Source organism: Corvus hawaiiensis, chromosome 4 (genome assembly GCF_020740725.1).
Source record: "Corvus hawaiiensis isolate bCorHaw1 chromosome 4, bCorHaw1.pri.cur, whole genome shotgun sequence".
In the NCBI taxonomy this organism is placed as follows: domain Eukaryota; kingdom Metazoa; phylum Chordata; class Aves; order Passeriformes; family Corvidae; genus Corvus; species Corvus hawaiiensis.
This window is the reverse complement of record NC_063216.1, coordinates 47,902,452-47,929,992: the sequence shown is the minus strand read 5'-3', so window position 1 is coordinate 47,929,992 and position 27,541 is coordinate 47,902,452.

Here is a 27,541-nt window from a genome sequence, read left to right as displayed (position 1 = left end):
TTTCTTATGTCAGCCTGAGATTTTTGCCTTTTGTGCCTCCAATTCTCAAATTCATCCTACTACAGGAGGAAAGGGGAGGGGAAGGGGAGTAGCATGTGGTTTTGGAGAGACTTGGTAGGGGTAGTGAATTGGGGAATACCATTCCTAAACCATGACAAATAGGATAATACATTAATATCTTGAGCTTAAAACCTTTAGCTGGCTCAAACTGGTCTCCTGACAGGTCTGTATAAGGTCTGTATAAGTTTTATTATTTCCTCAGCTTAAAATCCATGACACATTTGACCTGTGGGAAACAGTGAGTGTCCATCCCACAGTTAACAGTTGCAAAAATAAAGCATGCCTCCAGAACAGATATCTCCCATTGAATGCCTACTATCTTCTATGGGAAAATCAGCTTGACAGTAGGAATCTAGATGAAAACAGAAGGAAAATTGTAAAAAGCAGAATATGTAACACATCTCTATTATAAGAAGCATGAAAATGTATTACACTTCAAAAAGATGAGTGCATTCAGCCAGGACACAGATTTTTTTTTTTTCTGACTGCCATTTGATGCTGTTGACTGCAATGAGGCAGGAGAAATCTGTTTCATTGGCTTGCATTCCAAATAAGGCATAACACTGGCTTGCACTGAGAAGTAACCACCAGCTGGAATTTGGCCCATCAGGTCTGCATTTCTTGCAGTTGTTCACAGAAGAACTAGATGGAAGAATGAGAATCTACCATTAAAGCAGGAATAAGTCCCTGCCCCCCTTCCACTGCTTGACTTCTCATTAAGTCCTGTTCCTAAACTGCAATGAGAGTATCCTCTTGCAAAAATCAGCCATTTTGTCTGTTCTCCAAAGCATGAATTTTACCTCACTCATTCCTAATAGTTTTTGAATAGCCCTTTCTTAAAAATAAAAATGAAAAATTAGAGAGGTGATAGTGAAAATCTTTATCCATTGATAAAGCCAAAACTCTTCTTCAGAAAATTTTGGTCCTCAACAGATAACTGGCAGTGACATTTTCAGATTTTTGTAGCATGCTCCTACATATATTTTTTTGCACATATAATCAATGGAAGTACTAAAAAGTCCATGGAAAAAGTATCTGGTACAGGCAATAGTAGCCATATGATACACCAAATTTATAAGATCTCACTGGTCTCTCTCTCTATACTCAAGAACTGTCTTCAGTGGTTGTTTCCAAACTCCTCCCAGAACTCCAGGGCAGGGCACCAGATGAGTCATACACTGCAGCTTCTGTGGGCTAAGGAAACTATCTTCATATTTAATGCAATAATTTTTTATTAGGCTAGTGAAAGGATAGTTAAACTATTAAAAAATATCACTTGATTTATAATGACAGTAACCAAATTGGGTAATTATTGCAAGAAAAAAGAAGTTTTAATGAAACATTTAATGCTGATATACACAAACTTTTTAGTGTCTAATAGTTTCTTTGGGAATACACTCACTCTTTCAGTACTTCTGTAGGTCCTAAAGTTGATGGAGCCAGTCTTCCAAGAAGCAGGTGGCATAGCTTTGATGCCATGATGATTTTTTGCCTTTTCTTTTATACCCCTTTTATATACCTTTTTATGATTTTTATATTTTTAGTGGCTTTTTGCCTACATTCTTAGACTTATTTGTCAAGCTAGGAGACTGAACATCTTAGAAGCTTTGTAGTTAGGGATCAGAATGCCCCAGACCCCAAGGTCCTCTCCAGAACACATTCTGTAAACTAAGATAGAACCATCCAGGGGAAGGCTCCTTGGGGAGGGGGGCTCACTCGAGCCTCTCACTGGGGACTGTTTGATAGATATCCTAATTAGTAAGACCTATAATGATATACCAAATCGATTTTATGTGTGCACTGCGGGGTGCATTTTGGCACATTCCACCTGGACGTGGTGCACCTAAGGATCCTTAAAATAAATACAGAGGTAAAATCCCTTTTTCCCTTCTAACCATGTTTGATTCTTGATTTTAAGACAAGGAAAAGGCATCAGCTTTAAGCTGAGTTATCAACATCCAAAAACTGTCACCAGAACCATGACACTGCTATGTTCTTTTTATTCATGGTAGGATCCACTTGGTGCCATTTTTATGTTTTCCATTTTTTTCTATGTATAGTGCAGTTTATATATGTTGGATAACAGCCTTTTTGTTTTCCTTAAAACCAAGTTTTACTAGGCCTCCAAAATTAAATTCTTCTGATCATTAGAAACTGTTTGCTGAAACTACACCAAAAGCCTGATTGCCTGAAGCCTCTGCTTTCATCCTGTGCCCACACTGTCAAGGTCTTTGCTATCATTCCCCATCTCCACAGCTACACACTTCATCTTTGGTCTAGTGCTACACATTAGTTCAGGCTAAAAATGATAACTACTGCATATTAGTCTCTGTCATTTAAACAATATATCAAAGTGATTGTAACAACGGACATTACAGCAATCATAGAAAGGTAAGCTAAAACCCAAACAGGTAAAGCAATAGCTGTTTGCTCACTATAAAACTGCTGTTCTAAATAAATGAGTTTTCACAGTTTAATCCCAACCAGCAACTAAGTACCACTCAGTCACACTCTCACTCCCACACCAGCAGAAATGAGGAGAGAATTGAAAAAATAAAAGATAAAAAGTCGTGGCTGGAGTTAAAGACTGTTTAATAAGTAAAGCAGCAACCATGCACAGAAGCACCACAAAATAAGGAATTCATTCACCACTTCCCATGGGCAGATGTTCAGTCGTCTCCAGGAAAGCAGGGCTCCAACATGTGTAACTTTGACTTGGGCAGACAAATGCTATTACTCTGAAAATACCCCCTTCCTCCTTCTTCCCCTCACTTATATATACTGAGTATGATGCCATATGCTATGGAATACACCTTTGGGAAGCTGGGTTCAGCTGTCCCAACAGCTATGTCACCTCCAAACTTGTTGTGTCTCCTCAGTGTCGGAGCAATACAAGAAACCGGAAAGGCCTTGACTTTGTAAAAACACTACTCAGCAATAATGAAAACACCTCTCTATTATCAACAGTGTTTTCAGCACAAAACCAAAACAGACCCTCGTACTATGCCCTGTGAAGAAAATTAACTCTACCACAGGCAAAACTAGGACATGAATAAATCACCTAATGAACTGTTGTGTTCTTACCATGACCAATTCCCAGTTTTGAAAAGAAGGTAGCTCTTCCTCTGCCTCTCACTTGGCTAGGCTCAAGTAGAACATTGTTACTTAGGAAACTTTTCTTCGTTTCATTAGTAAGTGCAACCTATAAAGTGAAGTTTGGTAATGTAGCAAGAAAAAATATCTGAGAAATTACAACACAGGGTCTTAACTAAGCTGTAGATAGAAACAGACAATTTGAAGTCAATTTCTTCATAAGTTCTATTCAGTAATAAACTACATAAAAGTTTATGCAAAATTCCAGATTGAAAGATTCTCTGTAGTTTAATAAGACCTTGAATTGTCATTACATCAACAAAGAACAGTAACTGATAATTTTTTTCTCTTCTTAAAAAAATAGAAATAAAAGTTCCTATTCCCTCATATATTTGATTTGTTTCTAGAAGTACATGTGTCTACGTAGGCAATAAAACTGGTTATACACTACATTCAATTAAAAAGCTCTGCAATAATAAGCCAAGCAAAGAACTAGAACAGAACAACAAGCCAAGCCTATAACTTTAAATAGATACATGTACCTAAACCCAGAACATGCTTTTGACTAGCTTTCTAGTAACAACATACCATTTGAAAGTAGTATTTGGTACTTAAAGGTATCTAAAATGAGACTACATTAGCAGTATGTTCTAAAAACTTTTCTTCTCCTTGCCTTGCAATGCCCTGTGTGTTAATCTCCAGTTAACATTTCACTGGGTTTTATTGTTTGCAGGGACTCTCTTCTTATCTGCTGACATTTATGTCATGATGCTCAGTTTAGGAACAACCATGCTGACATTGGTACAGTCTTTTGAGTCTCTGGTAAGTTCCCAAAAACAGCAATCAACAATCCAGAAACAAAAAAGAGAAAGCACAGCTTTGTGGATACTTGCATACTTCACCTCTCTCAGGTAGTACTTCAGCACTGAAATATGCAAATGAAAGTGTAACTTTGAGATGTTACATTAGTAGGAAACAAAGAAAGAAACAAATTTCATTCTGTAAAAAACCCCACCTGAATATTAAACGAAAGAGCAGTCATTCACTTAGGGTTTTTCTGGGCTATTGGCACCACATGATCCTACCTTTAAGGAAGAACTATCTCCACTAGAAATGCTAGAAAACATATTGCGTATATTTTTTCTGTTTTTAGCACTGTTCTTCCATCGCTAAATTGATGAATAATTATCTTTTGTCTCTCTGCAATCCTGTATAGTTCTTGGATGATGAAGTGGCTGCAGTGGTGTGGAAAAAGGGGAAAAATGGGGGAAGTCAGAGCTAGACACTTCTGTAAATTCATTGCACATTGCATTTTCTCACATGCTCATTTATTGCACATATTCATAAGCTTTCTTCAAAACAGGTGAGTAGTGAGGTGACAAAGTTTTCTGGTAGCATTAAACTATTCAGGGTAGTAAAAGCAAAATCTGGCAATGAAAAATTGCACAAGTTTACAAGACTGAAGGAGCAGTAAAAGATGAAATTCAGTGGTGATAAATGTAGAATAACGAGCAGATGGAATAACATCTATGTATATAAACAATGAGAGAACCTAAATAACTTACTACCATTCAGGAAAGTGATTCCAGACTCATTGTAGACAATTCTACAAAAATATCAGATCCATTCTAGGAAGTGCTCAAAAAACCTGAATATGGAATTTTGAATGACTAGGAAAGGAATAAACAATTTAAGAGCATATTTAGAGAAATGGGTAAACACTTTGCAGTTCTGTATCTCCTTCTAGTCTCAGTAGAATATATAAAAACAGACTATGGTAAAAAGAATAATAAAACTTATGGAGTAGGATTTTTTTTGTGCAAACAGTCTCTATAGTTAGAAAAAGAGGCAGCTGGAATTAGTTAGTCAATAAAGTCCTGAGTGGATTAGAATATGTGCATAAGTATATCAAAAGAACTTCCTGGGAACCAGATGTTAAAGGATACAAAAGGCAATATTTTTTACACAAATCAGCTGAATTGTGAAACTTGTTGCTACAGGATGTCATAGATGGCAAATATACAAATAGATTCATAAAACAGACAGACCTGTGAAAGAAGAATGCATGCAAGCAATCAATTGATACAGACAGTGATGGGCTCTAAGTTTATTTTAACTGTTGATTTTCACCAGCTGAAGTCCATGTGGTCCTTTATGAGTACAGTTTTCATTTTCCTTACTGGTGGAAGGTTTAGAAATCTTTGACTGATGAGATGAAAAATTCACAACTATGGTTTCAGAGATATTAGAAGGACATTTTCTTTGTGGGTTAGAGTTTGAAATTAAAGCCCAAAACAAGACTTCTTTTTAAGCAAATGCCGGTATGGACAGAGAACTAGGGAGAAAAATTAGTAGTAGTAGTAGTGCTGAGGAGCACAGTGCAGGTAGCTCAGTGTGCAGCTGCAGGGTGAGCTGCAAGTTGAGCTCTGGGTGTCAGCAGTCTCAGAAAAGAAGCCATGAACTGCCAGCCCTTTGCTTAAAAGGGTCCAGGTACCTGTGGCACAGCCAGGGGACCAAACACTCAGAGACACAGCATAAGCCAACGACCCCAGACTTCCCCATGCTTAGACTTGTAAGGGTATAAACCAGTTTCCTTTGTTCTGGGTCTCTCCACAGAGGTACCCAGATTGATCTGTTATTTGGTAATTTAGTTATTTCTCCATGATTAAATTATTTTTAAGGATCTGGACATCTGAGACTCTGCGATGGGAGTGGAGCTGGGGTCAAGCCAGTAAGGACACCTGATCTGAATGTGTGAGTGTGGTGTGTGTAGCTGTGGAGGGGCTTTGGTCCCAGCTCAAGTGGTGAGTGGTGTGACTGCCAGAGTGCCTGGGTGGCTGGACAGGGAAGTTTCCTTAACATGGTAACTTCCATTGTAGAAATTTTAGAGTAAGTTTTCAAATTGAGTATATATGTATATATGTATCTACTGTAAAAACTTTTTCCAGCATCGGCAGGATTGCGTTCCCTGTGATGTGCTATCAGCATTAATTAGAGCTAATGAAACATACTTTTAAAATGCCTCATAATGTATAAAAATAATATTTTGTGTAAAGATTTCTTTTTGTTTTTCCCAATGCACAATTAATTGGTTAGGATGGTTGAGAATATTTGAAATTTTCTTGGTACCAAAACCTTGTGTTGCTGATCTAACACCGGTCAATATAATTGTCTAGCTGACAGCACTGGGCAACGTATTTCTAAACTAATATACTAAAATATACTATTGAAAGTAAAAATATCCTTTTTGAAAAATTGCAATGACCTTAACTTGCAAGGAAAATGATGACTTTTAAATGTGGATTTCAAATTAAGACCTCATTTATGTTGGGGATACTGTCCAGCATTCAAAGTTACTCTTCCTTTTGTTACTGCTGGGAGAAAGAGTCAAAAGAAAAGCCAAATATCTAGAGGTAGAAGTGAAAGCTGCGCAGTAGGGAAATTTTTTTTTTCCTAGTAATGAATGCTGATAGAAGAAAGACAAAAAAGTGCAGAGAAGTACTATGGAAGACTGGGAAGTTTAGTCTTTAGAAATACAGCATAGATATGGTGTTGTTTGGAAATAATTGCGACTGAAAACAAGATAATGATTTTTTGGTCCGTCTATGACATCATGAAGTAAGTTTCAGCTTGCTAAAGAAGTATTTTTCTAGCACAAGATGAAACATGTGTGGTGTCTGCCCTGATAGGTGCATGTGGTCACGTGAAAGTACAAATTCAACTGGAATAATATTGGAGAAGCATGCAGTTCAAAGTTTCATCCAGTTTGCCTTTGAGAGCAGTCCTGGAGTGAACTATGCTAGAGTGATCTCCTTTGTAGAATACTAATAAGTGAAACAGCAGCTGTGCAGATAAAGAACTTGAATGGCTTAAAAGAACAGTGTCAGCACAGAAACTACAGCCAACCTGATGGACTCAGTCCAGCTCTTTCTAGCAAGAAAGGCTCATGCTTTCTGTTCTGTAAATCCCAGACAACAATCCACTGTGAAGAGATACCATTGGAATAGTTGAAAAGCACTACCATAGAGATAACTCAAGTGATTGTTTCTAACCTGACACACCTTCAATATTGCATTCATACACCCGGGTTTTTTCAACCCTCCCTGTCCATCTACTACAAAAAGGAGGCTAGCGTATGGTGCATCTGTTCTTGAGTGAGAAAACATGCCTGCTTTCAGCTGTTCCAAGGGGCAAGGCATAGTAATTAGTTATTAAAGTTTACTGCAATATATAAAATACAAACACATAAACTTTCTGGTTTACATTATTTCTCATAAAAATCTGTTTCAGTGTAAAAGCAACAAATAGGATTCCATATTTTTTTTAGCCGTGAGCCTCAGGCAGCACATGAAAACTGATCTTAAATAATTTGACCTAATTTTCTGGCAGAAATCCTTAGTGTGAAATTGGCAGACAAAAATGTAATAGTGATTTGTATGTGAATTTTATGTACATTGCAACTTACATATTTAATAAACTCTGCCTTTTCTTGAAAAAGTTAAACTCTTTAAAATGGTATGCACTACTCATCCATGCCTAGCCTTCAGTTTAGGGAAATTCACATTATGACATTTCTAAAAAAATAGAATAGTTATGAATCTATTTGGTTGTTGTAAAGTGAGACAACTTGTTTTCAGAAGAGATGGTATTTTTTCTAAATATGTATAATAAACCTTGTAAACAGATGCTTTCTTAATTCCTCCATGGTGTTATCTAATCTTATTCATACTTTATTATATCTGTAGATTCCTTTATGTTGTTCATCACCATGGCATTTCAGTGCTTTCATCTATCCTATTTTCTGTAAAATGAGTGCTTGCCTTTGCCACATATCAATTGATAGCACAGCTTCACTGGAAGAGATGAGGATTTTTAAGATATGACAGAAGAAGGCATGGTAAAATAAAAGGACCATTATACACAGCTCAGACTATAAGTGATTAGGAGTATGAAGGATTTGTATAAATATATATATTTTTAACAGTACATAAATGAATCAAAGTCTAACCTGTACTGTGTAGAGCAAAACTTATCCATCACAGAACCCTTATATCCCTGTCTGCAGGCCATCTTTCTCTCTTTCTCATAGCAGCATGAATAGACCATTAAAGAGACTTGTTTCCTTCCTTCATCTGCTCTTGATTATGACTGAAATGGCCAATATTCCTAATATCATTTATATGGAAAGGATTGTGTTTCCCTGTAGAATTCCAAGGATTCAAACCCTGGTATAGCCACTGAATGTGCATGAAAGAACCTTTAGCTGTCTTTTTCATCATCCTTTTTTGTCTTGTCTTCCTCAGCTTCATTTCACTCAGTTGCCCCTTTTGACACTGAGGTAATAAGAGCCGTCATTCAGACACTTTTTAACCAAGAGTTATCTCAGTTGTTGTCTGTAGAGTCGGCAGCCATGTACGGGAAAATTTCCATATGAGATGAATTCTTTGTAACAGTGGATTAACAGAAGTTAAACGTGACTTCCTTAAAGCCTGTATGAATTCCTGACATTGCTGGTGCTCCTTGGCAGCTAAGAACCAAGACAGATGGAGATTCCTTGATCTGGGAAAACACAGGCTAAACATTCTGCAGAGTCCTTGTCAGTTATGTTTAACATAAATTTGGTCACTCTTGAAAACTACTTCCACTCTATTAGATGAATGAATTTTTATAACCTGACTTTGGATCTCAGAGATTCTCGATTTTAAGATTATTTGGGGAAAAAGTGCTGAGTCAGAAAAGAAGTACTTATTGCAGCTCTCTGATTTGAATCGTCTGACACTTGAGTGGGACATTTATGAGCAGCTTGGATGTAAATCAAAGTAATCAAAGGGAATACTTCAATTTCCTAATTCCGGATGTTCACAAAGCTGGTGTTTTAAAGTAATTCCTGTGGTCTGTCATGCCAGAAGGAGCGGTGGCACTAATGTTATCAGCATTTGAATGTACTTCTAAAGCACCTGCAGAATGCATGCACTTACAGGAGTTGGTATAAATTAACACAAGATTCAATTATTTCTGGGGTGCTTTAATGAGGGTCTTTAAGCCTTCTCTTATCATCCCACTTTCATAAAGAAAGAGGTCATGAAGTTTGACAATTAAATAAATTCTTGTTTAGTTCTAGCCTCTCATTTTCTTTTCTGCTCCAGAATATTTATATTAGTTTTATAGCTAACAAACATGATGAGTGATCTGCAGGTCTGTACAAACCTACTAAAACAGTGGCAAATTTTAGAACCATCTCATATAAACTGTGTTCCTGATTTTGTGTCAGCCTTGGTTGAATAAGCGGGAGAAACTCAAGACAATCCAAAAATGACACAGAAGAAGAAGAATCAGAGATAAACCATAAAATGCCACAGATAAGGCCCATGTTCATAAAATGCTGATCATCTGGGAAAGTCTTAGTAGCATAAAGAAACTCATTGCAATGTTCATTAAAGTTGGGAGAGAAGAATCCCAGGCATGTACTGAATGAAATCAGCGTGCACTTCCTCATCTCTAATTAGAGAAAAAAAACTGTAAATGTGCATTCAGAAATTCTACTTTCATGCTAATTATCTATTGTTTTCTGTACCGCACACTTCTTTAATTTTCTCAGGCATGTTAGAAATCTTTGCTAAAGTTTAAGGCTGCCCACTGAGAATTAGTCAAACTGAGCACTGAATACCTGCTAGTAATTCAAATATAATTTGAGAATTAAAGCATGTTATGGGTCGAGGCTGGAGAAGAAAATTTAAAGAATAGCAACAAATACAAATTTTAAGTTCATGTAAGTCAACAATCTCAAAACCTGAAGAACTCAAACTCCTAGGGATCTCTTTTTTTTCAGTGGTCACAAAAACATTCTGCTTGTGTTGTGTTATGTTGAGAAATAACTCTTAGCATTGATTACAAGAACAATAAATAGTGTATGTGTATGCAAGATGAGTTAGAAGCATAAAATTCACATTACAAAAGACTTTTCAAGTTTCCCACATGTATTTCATCAAAGAAAAAGATCACCTTAGTGAGCTTTAAACATTTAAGTCTTCCAGATTAAAACATTTTATACATTCCTGAAAAAACCTGGGCTGAAGGAAGACTTACCACCACATCCACATGCTCTAATACAATCCGACAAATGGCTCTTCCATAGTACACATACATTTTCCCTTCTCGTGCAAACTCATAGGCTCACAAGGCAATAAGAAGTTATTTTCTGAATAATTGTGATCAGAGAGCTTTTACTTCCTTACATGCCTTCACTGTCACAAAAGAAATTATCAAGGAAAGCTTTAGAGGCCCCGAACCTTCTCTGCAGACAATACTCAGTATTTGGGGATGGTACAATGAGGGTATTACTAGAATACTTTAATGATACAGGAGAGAGCCATGCCAATGATCCATAGAAGGCAAATAATCCTGTTTTATCTGATATAGTTGTTTTTTGTTCTGTTCTTTTTTTGTAGGACACTGCACTTAGTCTGGTTTTTGACCATTGTACTGACATCTGAAATTAATCAAAGAACATTATGCAGTATATTATGACATATATGGTAGTTGTAAGGCTAAGTGTTCCTTGGATGATTTTACAGTAAATATCTTACTTGACCCATGTGCTCCTGTGTCTTTCTAGTTCCATAGCTGTTTAATTTTCAGGTTTGCTTTCCTTCTCTCAAATTAATTTTTAGACCCCCAGCCTAATATGCCGTTACAGGAGTGATAAGCCAAGGAGACTGTCTACATGTAAAGACAACACAGAAAATGATGCTAGTATATAGAAATCGCAAATTTTATACTTGCATGTGCTGGAAAAGCTACATTAGGAGCCTCACTCAAAATATAAGAGGTAAAGATTTTTTTTTTTAATTACAGCAGCATCTGTTAACAAGTCTAAAGCAATTGCTAGTGAAAACTGTGATTATTTTGAGGTGTGTGTGGTTACATTTGCATTTTTATAAAGCTGAAACTGTGGTGTTACACATTAGTATGCATAAAATCTCAATATTTAGATGTTGTGTATGATTAAATTCTGCATGAAAAATACTGTGCTGTTGATTGAACCAGTCAGGGTTCAAGTGTGGTGACAGTCTTCAATTTTAGTTTCTCATTGTTATAGAAATCTTAAAAAAAAATCAAAAAGCTGCCTTTTGCTTTCTTTTTTTTTTTAAGTTTCTAATTTTCAGTATCTCAAGGTCTACAGCTTTACAGAGAAAATTTCACCCTGATGCTTAGATAATAGGGAGGCTACACAGAATGCAAATATTTTGTTTTTCTTGGGCAGTATATCATATTTTATTATTTCACATTTCTGTACATTATTCTTTTCAGCTGTGTCAGTTTTTCCTTCTCCCTCATATTGATATCTGATTATTTTTCCAAGTAATACCAGACAAGACAAGTCTGATTATCTATATTTTGTTTCTAAACACCCTTTTTCCATCATCTTAATGACAAATAGGTCCTAGTTTCAAATCCAAGTCACCACTTTTACTTGTTCTTCAATAGGACAAAATTGACTTAATTTAGCAGTATTTTTTAACATTTAAGAAGAGGGATGTAAATTATTGTTTCAAAACTGTTTGCATACATAGCCATTATCACAATTTAGTATTGTCCTGGTATATCCCTCCAAATGAAACAATACCTCAAAGATTTTCAGGTTGTCTGCAGAAGTACTAAGGATAGACTTATTGTTGAGTAACTGAGTATGTGTGGGAATAGCTAATTTTATGACTGTTGAAAAAAAATAGTAGATGGGAGATCTTTTTACTCATCATCAAGGAAGGCTCTTTGAATTGTAATAATTTAATGACATAATGCCTGTAATGTTACAGTTCAGGAGTAGTGAAAGTCAACACACAACATTGGTACTCAGTGCATTAAGTACATTTTTGTGAAATAAGGAGAATATATGGATTAATTTTTGTAGTGTTGCAAGATCCAGCAAATTCCTTACTTGAATGTCAGAATGTCAAAAATGTCAGATTCTCCTATTAAACACACATTTCTATTTGCATTAATAAGCACTTTCAGCATTTTTCATGTTTACTATTATATTGTACTGCCTGTTAAACACCCATGGGGAAAAAAACCTCTTTTTGGTATCAAGCAGATGGAGATAAACCCAAAGTTACAATTGTCATGATACGTTTTTGGACAATCTGGGCCCAAGACTCGCTAATGTGGTTCTGCAGGAACCACAACTGTCAGCAGTTTTATGTATTATTATTATGTTGTTGTTGTTGTGGTGGTGGTGGTGGTGGTTGTTGTTGTTGTTGTTATTGTCATTGCTGTTATATTATTGTTATTAATATTGTTGTTGGGGTGTTTTTCTGACCTGAAATTATTTCACATGAACAGAAGAGTCCAACTCTCTCTTCTGAAACATATCACCAGTTATTCTTGAGTACTTAACACAAACTGGAAGGGGATCCATTATCCCTCACATTAAACATCTAAAATACAATTTAACTTTTCTGTCTAGTCAAAACTAAAAGTAACTTCTCTGGGGGATTTTTTCATTGTAAGACAGGATATAAATTTTCCATCTATTTGGATCATTGAGGAAATGCAGTTGATTTGCTTAATAGAAGCTGTCTAAGATTTACACTGTTAAAGGCAGATAAGTTGTGTTAGCTATAACCAAATTATTTAATGTTTATACAGAGAGCCAGAGACAAATCCACCAGTGCTGTTCTTTAGAATACTTCCCTTTAATCAGAAAGAGCCACAATGTAAAGGAGGTTACCTGGGCACTATAACTATTACTGTAACACTGAGGCTGTGGGTTCAATCTTAGTATGGACTATTCGCCTAGGAGCTGGACTTGATTATCGTTGTGGGCTGCTTCTAACTCAGAATAATCTGCAAAATAACAATGAAAATGGGGAGTGATGTTACGGGGTGGTGTTTCTAACCATCTTTATGTCATTATCCAAATTCAGAGTAATTACTCCTCTGTTGATTGAAAGGGCTCACCTCTACCACCTTCATGGGAAAAAATTAAGGAAACTGTATGAAGCATAAAATGCAGAATATATAAATGCAGAAGAATTCCAGTTTGAATCTTTTGAGCTCTATATGTCACGAACAGACATCCGTCTGGAGATTTAATTGAAGTTTTGAATTTTAATCTCTTTATGTAATGCATTATTTGTGCCTATTTTTAAGTAGGTTTAAAGTAAACATAAGATCTTTAAGTTTTTTTTCTCATGACTCCTCAACAGGGTCAATATTTTTAGGTATTTATGTTTTCTTACCTATTTTCAAGATAAATATCTTTCTGGTGGAAGAAAAATCGTAAATTGCGCTTCATTACTGTTGATTTCGAATAATGTGAGCCTAATATCAGATCCAAGAAAGCAGCATAATCTAGTGATGACAGCTGATTTATACTGTACAACTGCCATATAAATTATTGGGAATAAATTAATACTATTTCTGCATTCATTCATGTAGAAATAAAAATATTACCTTATTTGTTAAAGAAACCATCAATAACCCATCCATTCTTCAGAATGAAAAACCATCAGTCTTCTAAACTGAACTAAACAAAGCTTTATATATGGATTTGCTTTCCCCTATGTATCTTAGACAAGATATACACAATGTGTATATGTTTTTTACCTATCATTAAGAAGCATAGAAACATCATCATCTCTCAAAGTAAGCAAGCTAATATTATAATCTTTCTTCTCACATTTAAGTATTTCATTAGATCAATAGCAGTGGTCTAAACCCTCTTCTTAGAGCTTTTTCCACTGCAAGCAAAAAGCTACAGCTGGAGTAGGGATGGGTTCCAATGACCTTATACATGTTATGAAAACCTGCAGAAATATTTTTCAGACATTCATTTAATACAGCTGAAAATAAATTTTTAAAAAGAATGGAAAAAACCAGGTAAACAAAAGTAATAAAAATGAAATAATTTTTCTTAAACTTCTCAGGATATCTTATAAAGAGCCTCCAAACTCTCTCAGCATGCATTCAGCTTTAAAATGGCTGAAAGAAAGGGTGGAGATTGCATTACAGCTGCTCTGATCATCACCTTTATAAACATTTCATTTTTATTTTCCTAGAAGAATAAGAAAATGAATAGAGCAGAGATTTATCACTGAATGTCATAGCTGATTACCTCTAGAAATGAGAAGAATGCAATTTTTATGACTTTATTTAAAGCTGAACTATTTTTCATAAGTAAATACAGCCAGGACAGACAGCTTTAATTTTTAAGAATGTATGGAACACTGTGGTGTTAATTTTTAAATGATATGTTTTTTTAGATTCAATGCTTTTCTAAATAAAACATTCAGAATAACTCTAGTATGCATAATATTTCTGTTGTAATTTGCAATGATATTAAGACAATAATTTTTCTTAGTAAGATGCAGGCACTATGAACCATTTGAAAATACCATTCACTGACAATTTACTTCCAGGGACGACTTATGGCTACAAGAAACTGACTTCTTTTTCCATCCGGTGGAAAGAAGTTGCATGGAGAATTAGGCATGTGAAGAATGTGTAAAAGTTAATGAAATGAAAGGATTTTTGCAGTTAAACTTATATGTAACAGTTGTGTGTCTGACATTCATTTTCATCTTTATTTTTATAGGATAGATACAAATAGTCAGATTTATGTTATACAAACTCCCTATGTATGGCCAACATAGGTAATTGTTCCAAAGACCTATCAACTCTCTGCTAGAAGTCTACTTGATGAATTACTTCTTTTTGAATCCATTCTTGAACATAAAGACACATGCGCACATACACACTCTTTGTAGCAATCAAGCAGAGGGATATGTAAGAAGGCAAGCCCATACTCAAAGATGTGTTTGTGAGAGAGCAAAAGGTATATCCATGTAGATGGTGCCAGCCACTGAAAGAAAGTTCTGCTCTGAAAGCTGTGTGCATAATGTTGTGTTCAGGTTCACAATCTTAGACATCATACACCCTGGCATAGTGACACTCAAGAACAGGTGCACATCATTTTTCTTGCTGTTTTAGTTATCACTAAAATATTCACAATGAAACAGTGAGTAGAGCAGATATATTCTAGGAGTAAGCACAGACAAGTATGGTTATTGTTTAATAGAAATTCTGATACACTGAAAAACAACTAATGTTGATTCCACTGTCACACACAGATGCCTTCATTTTCTAGTTAATCTTTTCTTTGAAACCTCATTAGGAGATTTTTTGCCTCCTGTAGTCATTCTATTTCTGGGCAGGAATCAAGGAAATTCTACTATCACCTACCACTGAGCAAAAAATGATGGACAAAGCAGAAAACAGAGATAATGCTATCATGAGGTTTGATATGTTAGAATCTGCACTGCAAATCTGCAAAACTGTACAGCAAGATAGTGTCAAAATCCTCATAACTTAAAACTGCAATGGAGCTCTGAGGTAAAGCACACTTGAGTTTATCTTAATTATTCTTACTAGTTTTTCAGCAGCTTGTGGAGCTTTGAATTATTTTGAGCATGCTTGCTTTGAGAAGTGAATACAGGAGCTCTTCCCCATTCCAGGCTCCATTCCAGTAGCTACCTTGGAGAAAGCCATGTCAGTGTCTGTAATCTGGGAAATTACAACCAGATTGCACATTGCTGTGCCATATTCTTCTTCTCAATGCTCATGGTTCACCCTGGTTGAAAAGTTCATCCATCCATGAAGGCAGATACCCGACTTGGCCAGAGTTTTGAAGACCTACCTGCTCCTTTCCTTTAAAATGAGCACACCTGAAGAACCTGAGAGTTTTCAGGTGCACCAAGATTCTACTTGATCAAAAACTGAGAAAATGGCCTATTGGAAGTAAAAGATTAAAATAGGAGTACTTATAAATTAAATTCCCCCTTGTTCATGTATCTTGTCAGAACAGCCTCATTTGAATTTGGATCTCAGCCATCAGTTTCCAGTAGTTTGTTAGGTTTCAGTCAAGAGAAGGCTTTGGGGTCACCTAATTGTAGGCTTCCAGTTCCTGAAGGGAGCCTACAAGTAAGATGGAGAGAAATTTTTTACAAAGGCATGTAGTGATAGGACAAGGAGGAATGGCTTCAAACTGAAAGAGACAAAGTTTAAATATTAGGAAGAAATTCTTTACTGTGAGCATCTTGAGGCACTGGAACAGGTTGCCCACAGAAGTTGCGGATGTCCCATCCCTGAGAATGTACAAGGCCAGGTTGGATGGGACTCTGAGCAACCTGGTCTAGAGGAAGGTGTCCCTGCCCAAGGCAGGGGGATTGGAAGAAGATGGTCTTTGAGGTCCCTTTCCAACCCACACCATTCAATGATTCTGTGATTCAGCAAAACAGTCAGCAAGCAAATATTCTTTGCAGCCTGCCTTTCCTGACCTTAGCATCAGAGTGTTCCTTCAGAGTACTTCTTTTTGTCCTTTCCACTGTAGCTAAACCACATTATTTAAAATACTTGAATATATAACTGAAAAAGTTTTCTTGGGTAAATTGCTGGGGTTTCCCCACATCTCCCACTAATAATAAATATCCAGAAATATTGACACCTTGTTTTTTTTTTTTTTTTTGCAACAACTCACAGGACATGAAAATTCAGCTAATCAAAACAGCCAATCCACAGAGAAATAAAACATCCTTCAATATTAAATTGCATGTATTTGATAGGAGATGACTTGTTGTCCTTCACACAAGCCCTTATTTCACAAATTCCAGTAGACAGAAATAACTTAAACATTCCTATTTCTCCCTCAAATACCAGCTATTTATAAACTATAACTCATTCAGGCAGAAATATAGGCAGTGTGTTAGAAAATGGTTGCTTATTTTTAGACATCACCCTGTATTCTTGCTAGAGCCTGAGAGCTTCATTTACCTTAATTGGATATGATTTTTCTGGTTACTAGTATTCCGAGCATGCTGGTGGCTTCAGCATAATCTGTCATGCCTTGCTATTGACATAAGAACAGAACAGATATGGTTGGTAGAGATTGAGGCAATGATGAGCAAAAAGATTCAAAATGAGCTACTACCACTAAAAAAACCCACTTGCCAGGTGCAAGTTTAACATCCTAAGAAGTTTGATGTGTTAGAACAGGGTCAGTTGAAAAATATGCCCCTTGAGGAATCTTCTCTTCACTAACTCTTATATTCCCAGATTATAATGAGCACTGGATTCCTATCAACCCAATTACTAAGGAATATAAATTCCATATTACAAGTTTATAATAGGAAAACACTTAACCTGGAGATAAATCCCCTGTGGAAAAAAAACCAATACAACAAAACCAAAAGAACAAAACAGTCTATTAATTCCCTGACTGTAAAGCTGCACTTTTATTTGACATTAGTAGTTTTTGAAAGTTCTTTAACAGGTGTGGAAACACATCTGAAGGATTCTATCAGGCTATGTGTCCATGCTATTTCAATGGTAAAACTTTTAACATACATCTATTCCTAGATGAAATCACAAAGGATTTGTTTGTTTCTGTGGAAAAGCACTGATATCTCTGTTCAGTTCTATACTAATACTCTTGATGACTTCCTGTAATATTAACCAATAATAGAAACAAAAGAAATCAATACAGCTTTGAAATATTGCCATGCAATAGCAAAAATAAGCATGAAAAAAGCCAGTCTATGCAGTGTGTCTCTAAATGCTTTCGAGAATTATAGAAGCACGGCAGACTAACAGATTTTTGCTCTGTAGGCAGCTAAGGCTACACATTTTATATGGTGTGCTTGGTGGTAACTGATACAGTCCCTTAATGTTTCTATTAAAGTATTAAGAGTGGATTCAGATCACAGATACTCTGGTTAACATCTGGCACAACTCCACAGGGGATTTTTGCCATTATTCTAATTTATATTGGTTTCATTTGGTGTCACATTGACAAAAATTTGGACTTATAATCCTCCTCTACTCTCCAAGTTATTTCAGCTTGCACCTTTGTGGCTAATAAGAAATTTTATGCTGATAAGTAATTTTTCCCTAATTCTGAGGTTCTTAGCAAATCTTTGACTTTGTAAGGACATAAGGGAAGGCTTCATTTAGCTTAGAAAAAACAAAACTCTGGAGAAACCTTAAGCATGGCACATAAAAAACTAATGCAGGATTTTTCTGATGTAATTGCAAAGTATAACTTTTATTATACATAGTTAGTATTAGAAAGTGTAGCTCAGTTTACAGCCAAATTCAGTAAAACAAAGCCACCTTATGTTAAAACACAGGGTTAGGGTTATGCCTGGGGTTAGGATTAAGAAAACCACAAAGCCCAGAGCTCCAGGGACACTGACAAAGAAAAAGGCATGCCAAGGGGAGCGTGGCACTGCCCCAACAGTGCAGCTGACATGTTTTCCTGGTTGGAACTCGCCTCAGCCAAGTGCTGTTTGTTAGCCGGTGCCTAGGGTGAGGGTTAGGATTAGGGTTAGGCTTACGCCTAGGGTTAAGGTTAAGGTTAGAGTTCAGAAAACCGCAAGCCCAGAGCTCCAGGGACACTGACAATGCCAAAGGCATGCCAAGGGGAGTACAGCACTGCATCCACCTTGCATCCTTCATGTTTTCCTGATTGGAACTCGCCTCAGCCCAATGCTGTTTCTTAGGCTGTGCCTCGGGTTAGGGTTAGGGTAAGGTTTACACCTAGGATTAGAGTTCAGAAAGCCAAAAAGCCCAGAACTCCAAGTACACTGACTGTGCAAAAGGCCTGCCAGGGGTACAACGAATTCCCCCTACAATGCAGCCTTCATGCTTTCCTTACCGGGACTTGCCTCAGCCCAATGCTGTTTTTTAGGCTGCGCCTATTGTTAGGGTTAGGGTTACGCCTAGGGTTAGGGTTCAGATAACCACAAAGCCCACAGCTCCGGTTACAGTGACAATGCAAAAGGCATGCCAAGGGGACCACGGCACTGCCCCAAACATGCGGCCTTCGTGTTTTCCTGATTGGAACTTGCCCCAGCCCAATGCTCTTTCTCACGCTGCACCAAGTGTTACGGTTAAGGCTAGGGTTAGGCCTAGGGCTAGGGTTCAGATAGCCACAAAGCCCAGAGCTTCAAGTACTCTGACAGTGCAAAAGGCCTGCCAAGGGGAATGACGAATTCCCCCTACAATGCAGCCTTCAGGTTTTCCTTACTGGAACTCGCCTCAGCCCAGTACTGTTTCTTAGGCTGCGCCTAGTGTTAGGGTTCCGCCTGGTTTTAGGGTTTGGAAAACCAGAATGCCCAGAGCTCCAGGGACAGTGACAATGAGAAAGGCATTCCACGGGGAGCACAGCACTGCCCCAAAAATGCAGCCTTCCTGTTTTCCTGATTGGAACTGGCCTCGGCCCAAAGCTCCTTCTTGAGCTGTGCCTATGGTTAGGGTTGGGGGTAGGGTTATGCCTAGCATTAGGATTTGGAAAGCCACAAAGCCCAGAGCTCCAGGGACACTGACAATGCAAAAGGCATGCCAAGGGGACCACGACACTGCCCCTTCCTTTCAGTCTTCCTGTTTTCCTGATTGGAACTCGCCTCAGCCCAACGCTGTTCTTAGGTTGCGCCTTGGGTTAGGGTTCAGATAACCACAAAGCTCAGAGCTCCAGGGACACTGACAGTGCAAAAGGCATGCCAAGGGGAGCACGACACTGCCCCAACCTTGCATATCTCTCTTCTTTCTGCCTTGCAATTGCCTCTGTACAATGCCAGTTTCTGGCTACACCTAGGATTACGGCTGGGTTAGGGTTCTGCCTAGGGTTAGGGTTGAGAAAACCACAAAGCCCAGAGCTCCAGGGACACTGACAAAGAAAAAGGCATGCCAAGGGGACCATGAAACTGCCCCACCCTTACAGCACTCCTGTTTGCCTGACTGGAACTCACTTCAGACCAATGCTGATTCTTAGGCTGCGCCTCGGGTTACGGTTAGGGTTACGTCTAGGGTTAGGGTTCAGAAAACCACAAAGCCCAGACCTCCCGGGACACTGACAATGCGAAAGGCATTTCAAGTGGTGCACGATACTGCCCCAACCTTGCAGCATACTGGTCTTCCTGACTGGAGCTCTCCTCAGCCCTCTGAAATGTAAAGTAAGCGAACCGGTAAAGAAAAGAAAAATAAAAATATTTTCCAGAGTCTACTTAGAATTAATAGTTATCTGATGGATTTTAACATTTAATTTCTTCAGTTATTGCTTAATTTCTAGGTTTTTGGTGGAGGCTGCACTCCTCTGTCTATTTTGGATGGGTTTCCATCAGCCACACTTGCAATTCAGGCAGATTCTGCTTCCTTCTCTAGAAGATTAAGTTTAAAAGTCTCTGTGGTTTAACAATAATTGCCTACAATGGAGGAAGTCTTGGAGGAAATGGACATAGAAGGTGTATTCATGAAGCTGAAGTCCAAGCTAGAAAAGCACAGGAAGTGATCAGAACTATTGTAGGGAAAGTCAAACTTAGGTCAACACAAACCACAGAGTGACCATTGTTTTAGATAAATGGCTGTATTGGTTGTTTGGGTCAACAAGTGTTGAGAGTTGAGTGGGTGTATCTGCTGTGTAAACAGTTTTTCTAGTGTTAACCAAAAGGCTGTGAACGTCTTCTTGGATTAGTATGAGACAATCTGAGAATCATGGAATAAGATTAATTGGAAGGCATCTACAAGGATAGTCCCATCCAACTCCCAGCCCTGCACAGCACCATCCCCATGAGAAGAGTATATGTGGCTAAGCCCAACCCAGTGTAAAAACCAACCAACCCACAGAACAGACTTTGAAGAAAGCAGTGGGCTTGAGTCGGCTTCAACCCATGTATTTCTTCTTGGTGGCTATGGACACCCAGTGTCATGACAGTGAACAAACAGAGATCATTAACAGGAATCATATTTGTATTGTGCATATTGCAATTACTATAGTCTGCTCAGTGTACTTGCATTGTGATTTCAGTACACTGATATATCTCTTGGATAAGCCAAAATCCTGTGTAATGTCAAATATACGCATGTAAGTGAACTTGGTATTAAACATTAAACTCTCTGCATGTGGAATATCAAAAATTAACCTTGTCAAGTAATATTGGGCTCTGACAATCTGCTAACAGAAATATGAGAATCTTCTAGTCATTTTTATGTTCCTTCTTATATTCAACAATATGACTAGAAAAGTATTTTGAATGATAGATTATCTCCTCTACTCACCTAATGTCTTCTCAAGACAGTTTCTAAATAATGGGTGAACAAGCAATGTTACTTGTTACATGAAAAGTTAATTCAAAACAACTGTTCAGATTGGGCAAGGAAAGGAAAGAATAAGGGTTTATTTGCTAATATCAACAGTGCAAGCCTGACTTTCGTAAAATAGATAAAAAGATCTTACTGAGCTTGCAGCTCTGTCAGAATGCAAATATTTTTCCATGGAAGTATAATATTTCTGGACACTTTCAGTGGTTTTTTTTAATCTTGCTATCTGTACCATTTTTTAAATGCTTAACTAACTAATCACCTTAACATTGCAGGGATTTAGTTCTGACCTCATATGAAGGAAACCACACTGTTAATTCTTGCAGATTTTCTGCAAGCTATACACTATTAGATGTTTATAGTTATATATAAAGGTATCATTGCTAGTTATGCATAAAAGTACTTTCAGTGATTTTTAAGTCATCTAATTCAGAAAATTTTTTTCAAATTTTGGTACTAAGTTTTGCACTCTATTTTCAAAAAACACCAAAAGGGGATGCCTCATAAAGAAGTGGAACAGATATTTGTTATGCTTTCCCTTTGTTAGCCTCCAAGTTTTCCAGCTATATCCATCTCACTGGTTTTCATGAGCCTGCTAAACTTTCTCTACTTCCTCACCCCATTTTCCTTCTGGTCATGCAATAAGTAGGGTTGTTTCTCCAGTTTAGATTCTAACCAGTACTATCTTCTAGACTTGCTCTGGAATTCAGATTTTACTCTGAATTTGTTGAATGTTCCTCCATGTGGTTCCAGAGTATCACAGTGATGTGGGGTGTCACTTTTCTTGCTCTCTTCTCTTATCTTGCTGTCTGTTTAATTGTGGTTTTTGCATCAAAGTCTGGCTTCAGTGATGAGTTGGGGTGTGATAAGGAGCTTGGCAAAGGGTTCTGTGTCTCGTAAATGATGGCACAATCCCACAGTTCACAGTACAAACGTTAGCCTTCCAAATTTTAAAATAGCATGGAGTAGCAAATATAACATTAGACTCACTCAGAACCTGCTATTTCTGGAAATATGTGATCTGTTTCCAGAAGCTCAAAGAGGAGATACTCAGAGCTTGTGACAGAGAAGGCTGTCAGTTGTCCTGATCTCTTTTTATTTTTTCCTTTCATATGCTACAAACTTCTGCTAAATGAAAATGCTCTCTTCTCTCCTCTCTGTCCTCTTGGTGAACCAACTCATTTTAGCTTTCTTAATATCCAGATTTCTGCTCAAGGTCTTATTTTACGCTTTTCTTGTTGCTTCACCTCTACACAGCAATCAGTTTTTCATAAAACTACCTGCATACTTCCCAATGGGGATTAAACAATCAAAGCTGCATTTATTCCTAGCAGGTCATGTTGAATATCAGAGAACAAAAACAAGCAAAAAAGTCAATTCTTTCTTCTCAAATGTCATAATCTTCATGAAATCTGTTAATGAATTGAGCTTTAAAAACTACCCTTCAATAAACCACTGCATATATCTGTGTGTCACTTGCTCTGTACAAAGGAGATGAAACAAAATGGTGCTTGGAGTTCTCATTAATCTGTTTTTTTCTATTCCTTTTCAGTAAGTGCTTGATTTATATTTAAGCAGTTTTTAGCTTGCTACAGTGAGATGCCATATTTCTGACACAATAGTGTGCATAATGTATTCTTTGACAGTATGCTTACTATAATCTGTGAGGAAACACTATTTATTCATACAGCCACTTATAAGAAAGTCTGCCATTTCTGAAATAAAAGCTAATGGTAAATAATTTCACTTATGTACATGCATCCAAAATTAAATACAAGTCCCTGTATTTTCAAGAAGGTCAGGGTACATCAGCTATACTACAATTTAGCATAAAATTACTTATTTAGGAGCTAAATTATCCCTGTCAATTTTCACTTAAACTGTTACTTTCCTCTATTAAACAAAATATTAACCTGACAGAGAAAAAAGAAGAAATGTATAAAAAAGTTCATTCCAGTGATCACAGTTTTGATGGGCTGTGTGGACTATAAGACAGAACCCTTTCAGGATGCCAAATTATTTCAATTATTATGTTTCCTTTAATCATCTGTCAAGAAAATCACTGTTTCAAGACGGCATACTGTTTAATATGAGAAATATTTATCAAAGTTATATGAATCCCAGAAAATGTAAAAATATTGTAGCTTTCTTATCTGAAATGTTATTAAATTTTATTCTTTAAAATAACACTTTTTTGCCTAAATTTTGACATGTCTGCAGTGGGCATTTATGACACTGGGTCAGATTTATCTCTTTAAAAGCAGGCCTAAATTATGAAGTGAACAATGTCTGAGCCAGATTTTTAGTTTGTCCTTATAGTCAATGAAGAAACACGGGTAATTTCAGCACAAAACTGATTCAGTTTTATCACTCTCTACAACTACCTGAAAGGAGGTTGTAGCAAGGTGGAGGTCAGTCTCTTATCCAAATATCATATAGTAGGACAAGAGGGAATTCCCTCAATGGCACCAGGGGAAGTTTAGGTTGGATATTAGGAAAAACTTCTTCATAGAAAGGGTTGTCGCATGTTGGAAGAAGCTGACCAGGGAGGTGTTTGAGTTACCACCCCTGGAGGTATTTAAAGACGTGTAGGTGTGGCACTTGGGGACAGGTTTAGGGGTGGACTTGATGGTGCTGGGTTAATGGTTTGACTTGATGATCTTATGGGTCTTTTTCAATCTAAATTATTCTATGATTTTAGGTGTCCTCAGATGAATCATTTCTTAAAAGTAACACTTTTTTCTCCATTGTCTATAAAGCAAGCACTGGATAATCAGCTCAGCTATAAATGTTTACATTATGGACTTCTAAACCTCTGTACTTGAGGTGAATCTTCACCCTAAGGTGCTAAGGACACATTAGATACCATATTGTCCCACTCCTCTCCAGGATCGGCGAATATTGCAATGTCTTTTAAAAAGCCATTAGGAGCAGTAAACAAATAGTCAGGAAAGAGCTTCCAATAACCCTCAAAATATAAATGGCAAAGAATTTCAGTTTTCTGGTCACCATATATCTCTAATGGCACTTCATATAAGATGGCCTGAGCATCCTTCATTGTCTTGGTATTCCAAATCAAAATTGGAAAGCACAATTTTAGCAAGACAGAAGAGACAAGTAATTAATGTCTCTGTCTGAAAACCTCTACAGAGTGGTCATGAAGGCACTTTTCTAGAGGAGCAAAGCGCTCAGATGGTTCAGACTGCTTGCCCAGTTATTAGCCAAGTAAAAACCTGATAAAATGAAGGCAGGACTCTTCTTCCAAGGTATTTTTAACATTTTTGGTTTGAATCAAACAGGGTTATTGACATTCATTTCTTAATTAAGCTGATATCTTTCAGATTTTATATTTTAGTTTGAACCCATAAAATGGTTCTCATTCAATTCAGTAGCAGTATATAAATATCTGTTATTGACGTAATTCTGTGTGGGAGAGTATCAAAGCTCATGATATTGCTGTTAGATTGTTGTACACAGCTGCTTCAGCGAGGCAAAGTGAGAGCCAGGTCACATCACTCCTTACTGGGAGAAATGAGTGAAGTGCAGAAGGGATATCCTCCCCGCTCCTCCTCCCTGACATGGGGATTTAGGCTGACACAAAGCACCACAGTCTCAACATCTAACCCCTGATTATTGCATTGACCTGGCCTCAGCTATGAACACTAGAGCACCTGAAGTTTAGCTGGAAGGAACTAGCCTAGAACCTGTCAATTCAACTGTTCAGAGGTAATCTTTATGTTATTTTTAGGCTTGAATCATGTTTTGTGTGAACCCCTCATATGCTAATAAGGAGCTGTACTTTAATGTTTATATTGCTCTCTCTACTTCCTTTTGTACTTACAAAGGACTCGTCAAATATATAGGTGTTTTAAACTTCCTTTTACTTCTTTTAACATGTGGTTCTTTCTTACATATTTTCCTAGTACTTTTTGGCTCATCCAAGCATAATTTTTTTCCTCTTTCAGATGCCTGACATGCTTCTCTTTCTTGCAGTACATTTGGTTTTGTAGTAAATGTTTTTGTTCAGAGGAATGATAGACAGAAGTACATTTTCTTATGCACAGAAACCCACCTTCCTAAAATTAAATTGGCAAAATGATATTGCAACTAAACATACCTCATCTAGCAATAGACTGGAAGTTATCACAGAACAGCATCTCTAATACACAATTGTATTTAATGGAAGAATCTAGGTTGCAATAGGATTATGAAGGAAGTTTGGAGGTGTAGTAACCCTCATTTATCATGACTCATGTAGTGGTTATGTCATATTTGATCAGGTCAGCCAGTCTCTACTTGGTCAGTTCTTGCATGAGATGCCTTCAAGGAAAATGCAAGGTTGCATGGGAGCCAGTGCTGTTGATTTATCTAGACATTCTTTACTCGGAACTATTAATAAATTTATGGAGCAACAGAGCACATGCAATGGGTCAGAGAAAATTTCTTACAGAAATGATGGAGTAATGTTTATTGAATATTAAAAAAAAATAAAGTTCTACTCACAAAATTTTAAACTGTATATTAAATTGTGTTTATTTCAGCACTGAGACAGAAAATTCTAGTGTATGGAAAAATAGCAAGAGCACAAGTAATAGAACAGTATTAAATTAGTGTAGAACAGTTTGCTTCAAAGAGATACATAATAAATTTAGTCCGAAAGGTTTTCAATTTACAAATAATTGCTTTAAATAGGCAGATTTCATAATTCTACCAATGCTTTATTAATCCATCAAGAACTAATAGAATACAAGCCTTTATACTTTTGTTTTCTTATAAACTGTTAAATATATTACAAAACCACTTTGTCTTCTTTTATAAAATATTTCTAAGGAGAGGTGCTTTTCTAAATGTCTTAATGATTTTTTTCAGGACTAGTAGAGGAACTTTTTTTGGCATCTTTTTAAAGAGTCTTTATCCCTCCCCTGCCCTGTGAACTTTCTCTGCAATTGCACATTCACTAAAAGGTGTGGTTTATCAATACATTGAGCTGGAAACTTTTCAAAGAAAGTAGAATATGCTCTTGTTGATAGAGAATGATGTTAAAAGGTGACACAATGCCATTTTTGTCGTGAAGTTCTATCACACACAATGTGATAGAACAGAGTTCTATCCCATCACAATGGTGAGATATATAATTTCTATATAAATTTTTTGCTTTGTCAGAAATAGTGTGGAGGACCACTATAATATAAAGGCAGGCTTCTTATTACCTAATGTTAGCTATTCAAACCCCTGTTCTCAGTAAAGAGAGGCCTCTGTGGAAGGTAATTGATGCCAGCCTAAGGAAACTAGTCAAGATGAAAGGAGCAATGATCTCTATGGAGGATGCCTGCCAATCTGCACTTATGAAAGAGAACCAATAGTTCTAGATGCTTAGCCCTGAACGGTTAACCGCTGCAAATACAAAGTCTGAAGGGGTGATTCCTTCCCGCCTCAAAAGTAGTAAAATATTTTTCTGCCTTCTTAGAACATTTTTTAGTTCCCTTTTCTAACTCTCTTTCAAGTGTATTTTTCATCAGCTGTTCAGAGTTGACTCTTCCTTGTTGATGCGCATTCCAGTTACAGCCCAGAGAGTCAAAAATATTCTTGACTGCATTAAAAAAACCTGTGGGCAGGAGGTCAAGGAAGGTGATTTTGCCCCTCTGCTCTCATGAGAGCCCACCTGGAACACTGCATCCAGCTCTGGGACCCACAGGACAAGAACGAAAAGGACTTGCTAGAGCAGGTCTAGAGGAGGGCCACAAAAATAATCAGAGGGCTGGAACATCTACTGTGAAGAAAGGCTGAGAGGGTTGAGAAGAAGAATGACAAATCTTATTATGGGCTTCCAATGGTTAAAGAGATGCTTTCTATAAAGTTCAATGGTGACAGGACATGAGGAAATGATTTTAAACTGAAAGAGGGTAGGTTTCAATTTAACAAATGGAAGGAATTTTTTACAGTGACGGTGGTGATACACTGGAACAGGTGGCTCAGAAATATTGTGGATGCCTTGTCATTGGCAGTGTTCAAACTCGTGGGGGATGGAGTTTTAGCAATTTGATCTAGTGAAAGGTCCCTGCTCACAACAGAGATGCTTTTATAGATGATATTTGAATGATCCCTGAAATCCAAAACATTCTGTGATTTTATGATTCTATGATTCTTTGAGTGTGAGTCAGTTCCCTGAAGGTATTTAAAAGGCACATAGATATGGACGTGGTTTAGTGGTGGACTTGGAAGTGCTGGCTTAACA